This window comes from Callorhinus ursinus, unplaced genomic scaffold, assembly GCF_003265705.2.
Source record: "Callorhinus ursinus isolate GAN/ISIS: 27379988/994484 unplaced genomic scaffold, GSC_fseal_2.0 scaffold1, whole genome shotgun sequence".
NCBI classification, from domain to species: domain Eukaryota; kingdom Metazoa; phylum Chordata; class Mammalia; order Carnivora; family Otariidae; genus Callorhinus; species Callorhinus ursinus.
In genome coordinates this window covers 36,279,909-36,291,911 of record NW_027397063.1, presented here as the reverse complement: position 1 = coordinate 36,291,911, position 12,003 = coordinate 36,279,909, and the positions used below count along the sequence as shown (strand labels likewise).

The following is a 12,003-nucleotide window of genomic DNA, read 5'->3' as shown; positions in this document are numbered from 1 at the left end:
CCAGAAGACCTGCCCAAACCTCTGCTCACACTCTGTCTCCCCACTTGGGAGGTTTGCAGAGCCTCCCAGTGGCCATGCTGATGGGTCTTACTTCACAGAGTAGGGCACACCTAGTTAAAACATGTTACATTCAGATGCACCTGAGTGGTTCAGTCAGTTAAGTTTCTGACTCTTGGTTTTGGCTCAGGTCATGATCTCACAGCCATGAGATTGAGCCCCACATGTAGAACTATGTCTAATGATCATCAGCCACTCCAATGGCTGGAGTCTGCTTAGGATTCTCTCTCCCTCTCCCTCTGCCTGTCCCACTTGTGCTCTCTCTCTCTCTCTCTCTCTCTCTCTCTCTCTCTCAAATAAATAAATAAATAAATACATCTTTAAAAACAAAAACATGTCACATTTAGGCCAGGGACCAGCACTCCACACAACAGGCAAAAAATGTTGCAGATGACTGGCCTGAAGGATAAAGCATCTAAGACAAAACAGCAGTGCACAAATAGCACACATTGGAGAGTGCCAGAAGTGCCAGGCCCTGGGGAATAGGGAAAACTACACAGCAGAGCACTACAGGACCTCTTCTTCATAAGGCCATTACCTTCAAGAACCGGAGGTGTAGCTGACTTCCCTAGCACACAGAAATAGGCGGAGTGACTTTGAAAAAATGAGAAGGCAGAGAAATTTATCCCAAATGAATAAGTAGAAAAAGGCCAGAGATCTAAGTGAAGCAGATATAAGCAACATGCCTGATGGCATATTTAAAGCAATGATTATAAGGAACTCTCTGGACTTGAGAAAAGAGTAGAATGCATCAGTGAGACCCTTAACAGAGAGAAAGGAATAACATAGCATAGATAAAGGGCTCAATAAATGAAATGAGAAACATGCTTGATGTGATGAACAACAGTCTGGAAGAAGCAGAGGAATAAATTAGTGACCTAGAAGACAGAGTAATAGAAAGGAATCAAACTGAACAAAAGAGAGAAAAAAGAATTACGCAAAATGAGAACAGACTTAGGGAACTCAGTGACTCCATCAAATGTAATAACATTCATATTATAGGGATCCCTAAAGAGGAAAAGGGAGCAGCAAATTTATTTGAAGAAAAAATGTAGGAAAACTTCCCTAATCTTAGAAAGGAAACAGATATCCAGATCCAGGAGCCACAGGGAACTCTCATCAAAATCAACAAAAGCATATTTACACCAAGACATACTGTAATTAAACTGGCAAAATATAGTTAAAAAATTTTAAAAGCGGCAAGACAAAAGAAGACAATAACTGTCAAGAGAAAACTCATGAGACTAGCAGATTTTTCAGCAGAAAATTTCCAAGCCAGAAGGGTGTGGTATGATATATTTAAAATGCTGAATGGGCAAAATATTCAGCCAAGAATATTCTATCCAGCAAAACTATAATTCAGAATAGAAGGAGAAATAAAGAGTCTCCCAGACAAACAAAAATTGAGTTCATGACCACTAAACCTGCCCTGCAAGAAATATTAAAAAAGACTCTTTAAGTGGAGAGGAGAGACCAAAAGTGACAGTATAAAGGTAAGAAACACAGAAGCAGTAAAAATTAATATTTCTATAAAAAATCAGCAAAGGAATTCCACAAAATAAAAGGATGTAAAATATACATACCTAAAATGTAGGGAGGTGATGAGTAAAGAATGGGCTCAAACTTAAATGACTATCAACTTAATGTAGATTGCTATATGTACAACAGGTTATATACAAACCTAATGGTAACCACATATCAAAAGCCACTAATAAATATGCAAAGAACAAAGAGAAAGAAATCCAAATATATCACTAAAGAAAATCAGCAAACCATGAAAGAAAGACAACAAAGGATCAGAGAAAACATTCAGTAATGATCACAAAACAAGTAATAAAATGGCAATAAATACATATTTACCAATAATTACTTTGAATGTAAATGGACCAAATGCTCCAATCAAAAGACACAGGGTGACAGAATGGGTAAAAAAAAAAACGTGACCCATCTATATGTTGCCTATAGGAGAGTCATTTTAGACCTAAAGACACCTGCAGATTGAAAGTGAGGGGATGGAGAAAGATTTATCATGCAAATGGCTATCAAAAGAAAGCCAAGTAGCAATACTTATATCATTCAAAACAGAATTTAAAACAAAGACTGTAATAAGAGACAAAGATGGACACTATATAATAATAAGGGGCCAATCCAACAAGAATATATAATAATTATAAATACTTACACACCCAACGTGGGAGCACCCAAATACATAAAACGGTCAGTAACAAACAAAAAGGAAATAATCAATAATAATACAATAATAGGAGATTTTAAACCCACTTACATCAATAGATCATCTAAACAGAAAATCAACAAGGAAACAATGCCTTGAAGGACACAGATGGATTTAACAGATATATTCAGAAAATTCCATCCTAAAAGAGAATACATATTCTTGTTAAGTATACATGGAACATTTTCCAGAATAGATCACATATTAGCCCACAAACAAGCCCCAACAATTCAGGATGGAATTCATACCATGCATCTTTTCTGACCACAATGCTATGAAACTAGAAGTCAACCACAAGAAAAAATCTGGAAAGACCACAAATACATGGAGGTTAACTAACAAGTTACTAAACAATGAATGGGTCAACCAGGAAAGAAAAAATTACATAGAAACAAACAAAAATGAAAACACAATGATCCAAAACCTCTGGGATGCAGCAAAAGCAATGTTAAGAGGGAAGTTGATAGCAATACAGGTCTGCTTCAAGAAGCAAGAAAAATCTCAAATAAATAACCTAAACTTAAACCTAAAGGAGCTAGAAAAAGAACAACAAACAGATAAACACACCACTAAAAAAAAAGAACAACAATCAAAACTTAAAATCAGCAGAACGAAGGAAGTAATAAAGATTAGAACAAAAATAAGTGCTATAGGAATTAAAAAAAGAAAAACCCCAATAGAACAGATCAATGAAACCAGAAGATGGTTCTTTGAAAAAAATCCATAAAATTGATAAATCTCTAGCCATGACTTATCAAGAAAAAAAAAAGAAAGAAGTGAAGTAACAAACAACACCACAAAATAAAATTATAAATATTATGAAACACTATATGCCAACAAATTGGACAACCTGGAAGAAACAGATAAATTCCTAGAAGCATATAAACTACCAAAACTGAAACAGGATGAAACAGAACATTTGAATAGACCAATAACCAGTAAGGAGATTGAATCAGTTATCAAAAAACTCCCAATGAACAAAAGTCCGGGACCAGATGGCTTCTGAACTTCATTTAAAAAGAGTTAATATGTATTCTTCTCAAGCTATTCCAAAAAATAGAAAAGGAAGGAAATTTTGTAAATTCATTCTATGAGACCACCATTACCCTGATGTGGAGAAAGGGGAGCCCTCTTGCACTCTTGGTGGGAATGCAAACTGATGTAGCCACTCTGGAAAATAGTATAAGATTCCTCAGAAAGTTAAAAGTAGAACTATCCTATGATCCAGCAATCTCACTACTGGGTATTTACCCAAAGAATACAAAAGTAGTAATTCAAAGGGATACATGCACCCCTGTTTATAGAAGCATTATTTACAATCGCCAAAATATAGAAGCAGCCCAAGTGTTCATTGATATATGAATGGATAAAGAAGATGTGGCATTTACTAAATAATATATAATGGAATATTATTCAGCCATAAAGAGAATGAAATCTTGCCATTTGCTACGACATTGATGAGGTTAGAAAGTATAATCCTAAGTGAAATAAGTCAGTCAGAGATATGATTTCACTCATGTGGAATTTAAGAAACAAAACAAATGAGCAAAGGAAAAAAAAAAGAGACAAATCAAGAAACACTTAATTATGGAGAACAAACTGTTGATTACCAGAGGGGTGTGGGGGAGGTTAAATAGTTGATGGTAATTACAGAGCTCACTAGTAGTTGCAGGTGATATATGAAATTGTTCAATCACTATAGTGTATACCTGAAACTAATATAACACTGTATGTTAACTAACAGGAATTAAAATGAAAACTTTTAAAAAACAAACATGCTAATAAAAGTAAAATAAAAAAATAAAATGAATGAACTATAGTTTCCATTTTGAAATATATATGCATATATTACATAATATATGTTATATATAATTTATTATATATTATATAACCCATGTGTTATAAATTATATCATAATAATAATGTGCATATTTACATACACACACACACATATTCACAGAGAAAGTACAGATATCCACACAGAGCTGAGGAAAGATCTCTTAAAAAACTGGAATAACAGTGCAGGGGTTATTTCTCAAAGAGGGAATTATCAGTTAATTTTACTTTCCTTTTCATGATTTAAGAATTTTTAAATTTTCTATAATTTTATGTTTACATATGGAATGGAATTTACATTCCATGTGTCAACACAAAATCATTATTAAACATAGTTTCCAAGCCTAGTTCCAAAAGTTTTCCTATTTAATTCTAGTTAATTCATATACTTCTGATAATAAAAATATAACAATCTTATTTACTACAAAACATCAACAAATTACTCTCCTAAAAAAAGTAACAGCAACAGTAACAACAGAAATATGGCTCAAACTTGAGAGCAGAAATGTAAATGCCTCAAATCCCTAGTGTAATGGACTTAAATAAATTCAACCCAATTTGAAGAACAGTTCATTCTTATCTGAGCCATTATTAACTATTGTCTCTCAGCTTCAGAGGTAACCTTCTGTACTTTGCTTTGTGGTACTAGGGCTGGAGCCTTGGAATCACATTTTTGCTTTGCCAGGTGGCTCCCTGTGAAGGTCTCAAAGGAAGTTCTGAATAAATAAATAAAATGCATCTAATGCTCTTGGATGGGACACTACAATCTGTGATAGCGATGGACTGCTTTAATAGGGTAAAGATGTCCATTTTCCTCACATTTATCTATAAATTACATTGAATTCTAATATAAATACTAGCTCATTATCTTTAGGAAACTAACATTCTAAAATGTATAGGATAGGATAACATTTCAAGAATACTTAAGTTATTAAAAAAAAAAGGTCCTAGAGTGGTTACTTGCCCTATTGATATTACAATATACTATAATTCCACAGTCATAAAATTTTGTATATTAGCACAGCAACAGGCAAATGGATCATGAAACAATATAGAGTTCAAAGACCATGTTCATATGGGAAGAATCAAACAATGGGTGTGTATACACAATCACAGTACAATTGATAGGCTGTTTAGTAGAAAACTCACTCGATATATAAAGAAAAATAAAACTGGATTTCTATATAATCACTCATAAAAATGTTGATCCTCAAAGGCAACTGATCTAAATATGAAAGGTAAAACTTCAAAGTTAATATATAGTATAAACAAATAATTTTGTGCTGGGGAAAGACTTCTTAAACAATAATCTAAAGTACAAAATATAAAGTGAAAACTGGTGAATTTGATTATATAAAAATAAGGATTTCTACTCAACAAAGGACACCATGGTCAAAATTGGTAGGTGAAAGAGTTGGATATGTTTTTTGCAGTGATAATACTTACAATATCCAGACTACATAAAAAATTCTTGCAAATCAATAATAGAAAACCAGCAACCTCAATAAAAAAATACCTGAGGACACAGAATAATGCCGAGTATATGAAAAGATTCACAAACTCATTAAAAGTTAAAGAGACTGAAACAGCACTGAAATAACATTTTATATTCATTAAGATTGACAAAAATGAAAAAGCTCTATCTTTTCAAGTATTGTCAGGAGGTAGGCAAGGAAGAAACTTCATACATTGTTGATGAGGAAGTAGATTCTCAAGGCTACTACAAAGGACAATCTTCTGACACTTTAAGTATGTATATACCCAAGACATGTACATGCATACACAGATTCACAAAAACATAAATCGCACTGAAATATTCAGGTCCATAACTGGAAATGTATAAGTATGTTCATCATAGTATGATTTATGGTAATTGGAAGTTAAAGGTAATCACTAGAGATAAGTAAAATGTAGTGGAACCAGACAGCAACATAATACATTCACAGTGGTTAGTATTGAAAGAGTGAATGTACACTGAGCAACAAAAATAGATCTTAAGAACATAGGGCTGATAAAAAATAGGATCAAAATGAGATCTATGGTATAGTATCATTTATGAAAGCCAAAATAACATATTTGCATGATAATTTACATGTCTAAGAAAATATACAAATGAAAGGTTTTCATCTCAAATACAACAGAACAGTTGTCTACGGTAAAAGAATAGGAATAGGAATAAGAAGCAGGATTAAATAGAGGACTTACATAGAATAAAGATGATAATGTGTCATTTATCTAAGCAGTCAGAATTAAGAGGCAACCATAATTTGGTTCTTCCAAGAGGCTCCTCTCTTCCAGAAAGTAAAAAGATTTAACTAGATCTCATTTCTAATTTTTTTAAATTTTATTTAAATTCAATTAGCCAACATAAAAGTACATCATTTTCAGATGTAGTATTCAATAATTCATCAGCTGTATATAACACCCAGTGCTCATCACATCACGTGCCCTCTTTAATGCCCATCATCCAGTTGCCCCATCCCCCCACCCAACTCTTCTGCAACCCCTCAATTTGTTTCCAAAAGTCAAGTCTCTCATTTTTTATACATGAATAAACCATCCTAAAAATTTGGAGATCTAGGAGAGAAACATCGGAAAGAGCCACATGAAAAGAATGATTCAAATATTGGCAAATTGGGCAACAAGGTTATAGTATCTTGGAAATAGCACAGTAGTATTTTACCCAAAGCTAGAGGTTTATATATACCGATTACCACAGATGTTGTTTTTCACTTTATATAAACATGTATAGGAGAGATCACTGCTTAAACTATAATATTTTTTCCCACTACTTGATGTTTCTGCACATCTCTTCACTTTTGTTTTAACAAGGAGGAAACACCAGAACTCTGTTGTGTGACAGATGAGTTTTCTGGACATGAACTTAAATTGTCTCTGTTGTAGACACAGAAATACCCAAACATGTCTGGCAATCTGCTGCACCCTAAAGAAGTCTTTTCACTATATTTGTTGCAATAACCTGTGAAAATCAGTAGAGAATTCCTCCAAAAGGAAGAGAAAGCCAAACTACAGTAGACTCAGTAACAAAATCCTCAACCTTAGTTGTAAGGGAGAGTTTCTGAGTAAAAGTCCCAGAAATAGCTGAAGTGGCCAAGGATTTGCAGGAGTTTGAGTTGGTGGAGACCTGAGTTAGCCTACTTTGACTCTGCCTATTGGTATTCTATGTGGAGATGACAAATGAATGCAACTATTACTAGATTAGTGATTAAGTTATACAAACATTTTATTTTCTTAGTTTTTACTCTCCTGTTCTTTTTCTAAGATTTTATTTATTAATTTGACAGAGAGAGAGGGAACACAAGCAGGGGGAGTGGGAGAGGGAGAAACAGGCTTCCCGCCAAGAAGGGAGCCCAATGTGGAGTTTGATCACAGGACCCTGGGACCATGACCTGAGCCAAAGGCAGATGCTTGGAGACTGAGCCACCCAGGCACCCCTACTCTTCTGTTTCTAAGTGGGTTTCAGATTATTTCAAAAAGTGTTCCTCAGTGCTTTCTTCTTTTTCATTTGTTTTTTTCTTATGCATATAATTTCTGTCCCTTGTCTTTGGCAAAAAGTGCAGTATACTAGGAGACACAGGCATTGACTGTGTTGCCTCTCTCCACATGAAGTTGATTCTACCAGAATGAGACCAATTTGCTTTAGTTAAAATAAGATATTTAAATTTAAAAGTGAGGGTAACATATTTAAATAAAAGGGACCAAAATAAAAATAAATAAATAAAAAGTTAGGGTAAAATTTTCTGTGAATCTTCACAATGCAATACAGAAAAGTAACCTTAGGAATATTTGTCTGCATTCTAAGTTCCCAATTTTTTTAAGAATGGAATCTCATTTTATATGGAAATATCATTGCTGAAATACACTCAGAATGCTATTCTATCTAGTGAAGGCTTCTTAATGTGACTTTGGTATTAAAGTCCTGATCAGAACTGAAAATAGGAGGAATATTATCATGTCACATTCCCCTTCCATTGCATTACTGTTCCCCAATCTATGTATGTGTAACTTTTTCACTCCAAAGAAAATCAAGATTCAATACTTCCTTAAATGGCATTTGATGCCCTTTAGATCTGACCTCAATTAACTTTCTTTCTATTGAGGTATAATTTACATACATTATTATGTTGGTTTCAGGTGTATAACATAGTAATTCAACATTTATACATATTACAAAATGATCATCATAAGTCTAGTCATCATCTGTCACCATACAAAGTTAACAGGATTATTGTCCATATTCCCCATGGTATATATTTCATCCCCATGACTTACTTGTCTTATAACTAGAAATTTATACCTCTTGATTCCCTTCACCCATTCTGCCCACCCCCTACCCCTGATCTTCTCTGGCAACTACATCTGTTCTATCTATGAATCTGGTTTTGTTTTGTTTTGCTTATTCATTTGCTTTTTTAGATGCTACATATAAGTGAAATCAAACAGTATTTGTTTTCCCTGTATGATTTATTTCACTTAATGTAATACCTTCAAAGTCCATACATGTTGCTGCAAATAGCAAATGGCAAGATTTTGTTCTTTTTATGACTAATATTCCATTACACACACACACACACACACAATGTATAAGGAGAGAGAGAGCTGGTGCATGCACATGTGTGCACATGTTTATTCATCTATAAGACATTTAGTTTGCTTCCATATCTTAGCTATGTAAATAACATTACAATAAACATAAGAGTGCATATATCTTTTCCAAATTTGTGTTTTCATTTTCTTTGAATGAATACCTGGAAGTAGAATTGCTGAATCACATGATAGTTGTATTTTTAATTTTTTGAGCAACTTCCATACTGTTTTCCATAGTACCAACATCAATTTACATTCCCACTGACAGTGCACAAGAGTTCCCACATCTTCAACTTGTTATTTCCTTTTGGGTTTTTTTGTTTGTTTGTTTGTTTTAATATTAGCCATTCTGACAGGTATGAGGGGCGTTCTGGCTGTGGTTTTGATTTGCATTTCCCCAATGATTAGTGATGTTGAGCATCTTCTCATGTGCCTGTTGGTTATCTGTCTTCCCTGGAAAAATGTCTATTCAATTTCTGCCCATTTTTTTTTAATCAGATTTTTTTGCTATTGAATTATATGAGTTCTTTATATATTTTGGATATTAGCCCCTCATCAGATACATGATTTGCAAATATTTTCTCCCATTCAGGTGGCTGCCTTTTAGTTTTGTTGATAGTTTCCTTCACTGTGCCAAGGCTTTTCAATTTGATGTAGTCCCATTTGTTTACTTTGCTTTTCATGAACCTTACCTGTGGGAGTCTGGTCCAGAAAATATCACTAAGATCCATGTTAAGGAGCTTACTGCCTTTGTTTTCTTCTATAAATTTTATAAATTTTCAGGTCTTATTTTCAAATCTTTAATCCATTTCGAGTTAATTTTTGTGTGTGGTATAACATAGCAGTTTTTAAATTTTCATTCTTTTGCATGAAGCTGTCCCACTTTCCCAATACCATTTATTGAAGAGACTGTGTTTTCTTATATATTATTTTACATATATATTCTTGCCTCCTCTGTTGTAGATTAATTGATCATATATGTGTGGGTTTATTTCTGAGCTCTCCATATCATTCCATTGATCTATAGGTCTGCTTCTGTTCCAGTACCAGGTTTTCATTACTATAGCTTTGTAGTACAGTTTGAATCAGTGAGCATGACACCTCCAGCTTTGTTCCTCTTTCTCAAACTGCTTTGAGTATCTGTGGACTTTTGTGGTTCCATACAAATTTCAGGATTATTTGTTTTAGCTCTGTGAAAAATACTATTGGTATTTTGATAGAGATTGAATGCGTAGATTGCTTTATGTAGTATGAACATTTGAACAATATTAATTCTTTCAATCCATGAGCACCATTTATCTTTCTCCTTCTTTGTGTCATCTTCATTTTTTTTCATCAGTGTCCTACAGTTTTCAAGTATAGGTCTTTCACCTCTTTGATTAAATTTATTCCAAGGTATTCTTTTTGTAATTATAAATGGGATTTTCTTAATTTCTCTTCCCAATAATTCATTATTAGTTTATAGAAACATGATAGATTTGTGTATATTAATTGTATATGCTGCAATATTATTGAATTCATTTATTAGTTCTAAGTTTTCTGATGGAGTCTTTAGGGTTTCTATATATACTATCAAATCATCTGCAAATAGTGAGTTTTATTTCTTCCTTCCCAGTTTAGATGCCTTTTATTTCTTTCTTTTGATTAATTGTTGTGGATAGAATTTCCAATATTATGCAAAATAAAAATGGTAAGAGTAGGCATCCTTGTCTTGTTCCTGATCTTAGAGAAAAAACTTTCAGCTTTCATCTTTGAGCTTGATGTTATTAGCTGCGGGTTTGTCTAAATGGCCTTTATTATGTTGTGGTACATTCTGTCCATACCCACTTTATTGAGAGTTTTTATTATAAATGGCTGTTGAATTTTGTCAAGTGCTTTTTCTGCATCTATTTAGATAATTATATGATTTTTATCCTTCATTTGTTTATGTGGTGTATCATGTGGGTTAATTTGCAGATGTTGAATCATTCTTATATCCCTGGAATAAATACCACTTGATCATGGTATTGGGTTAAATGTATTGTTGAATGTAGCATTGAATTTGGTTTGCAAATATCTTGGGATATTCCGCATCTATGTTCATCTGGGATATTGGCCTGTAAGTTCCTTTTTTATAAAGCACAATGCTGGCACTGAAAAATGAGTCTTTAACTTTTTCACACCAATTTAAGACAGGTATTAAATCTTTGAATTTTTGGCAGAATTCACCTGTGAAGCCATCTGGTCCTGGACTTCCATTTGTTAGAAGATTTTTTTATTACTGATTCAATTTCATTACTAGTATTTGGTCTATTCAGATTTTCTATTTCTTTATGATTCAGTTTTAAAAGACTGTGTCTTTCCAGGAATTTATTCATGTATTTTTTAGGTTTTCCAATTTGTTGGTGTAAAACTGTTTACAGTAGTCTCTTATGATCCTTTGTATTCCTTTATTAGTTTTAATTTCTTTTTCATCTCTGATTTTATGTATTCGGGCCTCTCTTTTTTTCTTGATGAGTCTAGCTAAAGGTTTGTCAATTTTGTTTATCTTTTCAAAGAACCAGCTCTGAGTTTATTTGATCTTTTCTATTGTTTTTTGAGTCTCTATTCCATTTATTTCCATTCTGACATTTATTATATCCTTCCTTCTAGTACCTTTGGACTTCATTTGTTTCTTTTTCTAGTTCCTTTAGGTGTAAAGTTAGATGGTGTATTTGAGATCTTTCTTATTTGTTGAAGTAGTCCTGTATCACTATGGATTTTCCTCTTAGGACTTCCTTTGCTGCATGCATAGAGTTTGGAATGTTGTGTTTCCATTTACATTTCTCAAGGTATTTGTTGATCTCCTCTTTGATATCTTCATTAACCCACTGGTCATTTAGCAGCATACTGTTTAGTTTCCAAGTGTTTGATTTTTTTCCCCAATTTTCTTCTTTGTAATTGATTTCTAGTTTCATAAATTTGTGGCCAGAAAAGATGCTTAATATAATTTCAATCTTCTTAAATTTATTGAGACTTATTTTGTGGCCTAACATGTGATCAATCCTAGAGAATGTCCTGAAAAGAATATGTATTCTGCTGCTTTCGGACAGAATGTTCTGTATATACCTGTTAGATCTATCTGGTCTAATGTGTTGTTTAAGGGTGATATTTCCGTATTGATTTTCTGTTAGATGATGTATCCATTGATAACAGTGGGTATTAAAGTCACCTACTATTATTATAATGCTGTCAATTTCTCCCTGAAGGTTTGTTAATAATTGTTTTATATATTTAGGTGCTCCTATGTT

The 12,003-nt window shown here is 33.2% G+C and overlaps 1 protein-coding gene across 10 annotated transcripts in view; it reads right to left on the bottom strand.

Moving 5' to 3' along the window:
- EPHA6 (EPH receptor A6) overlaps positions 1-12,003 on the bottom strand; it is an 831,631-nt gene that overhangs the window by 667,005 nt on the left and 152,623 nt on the right. The window lies entirely within an intron of this gene.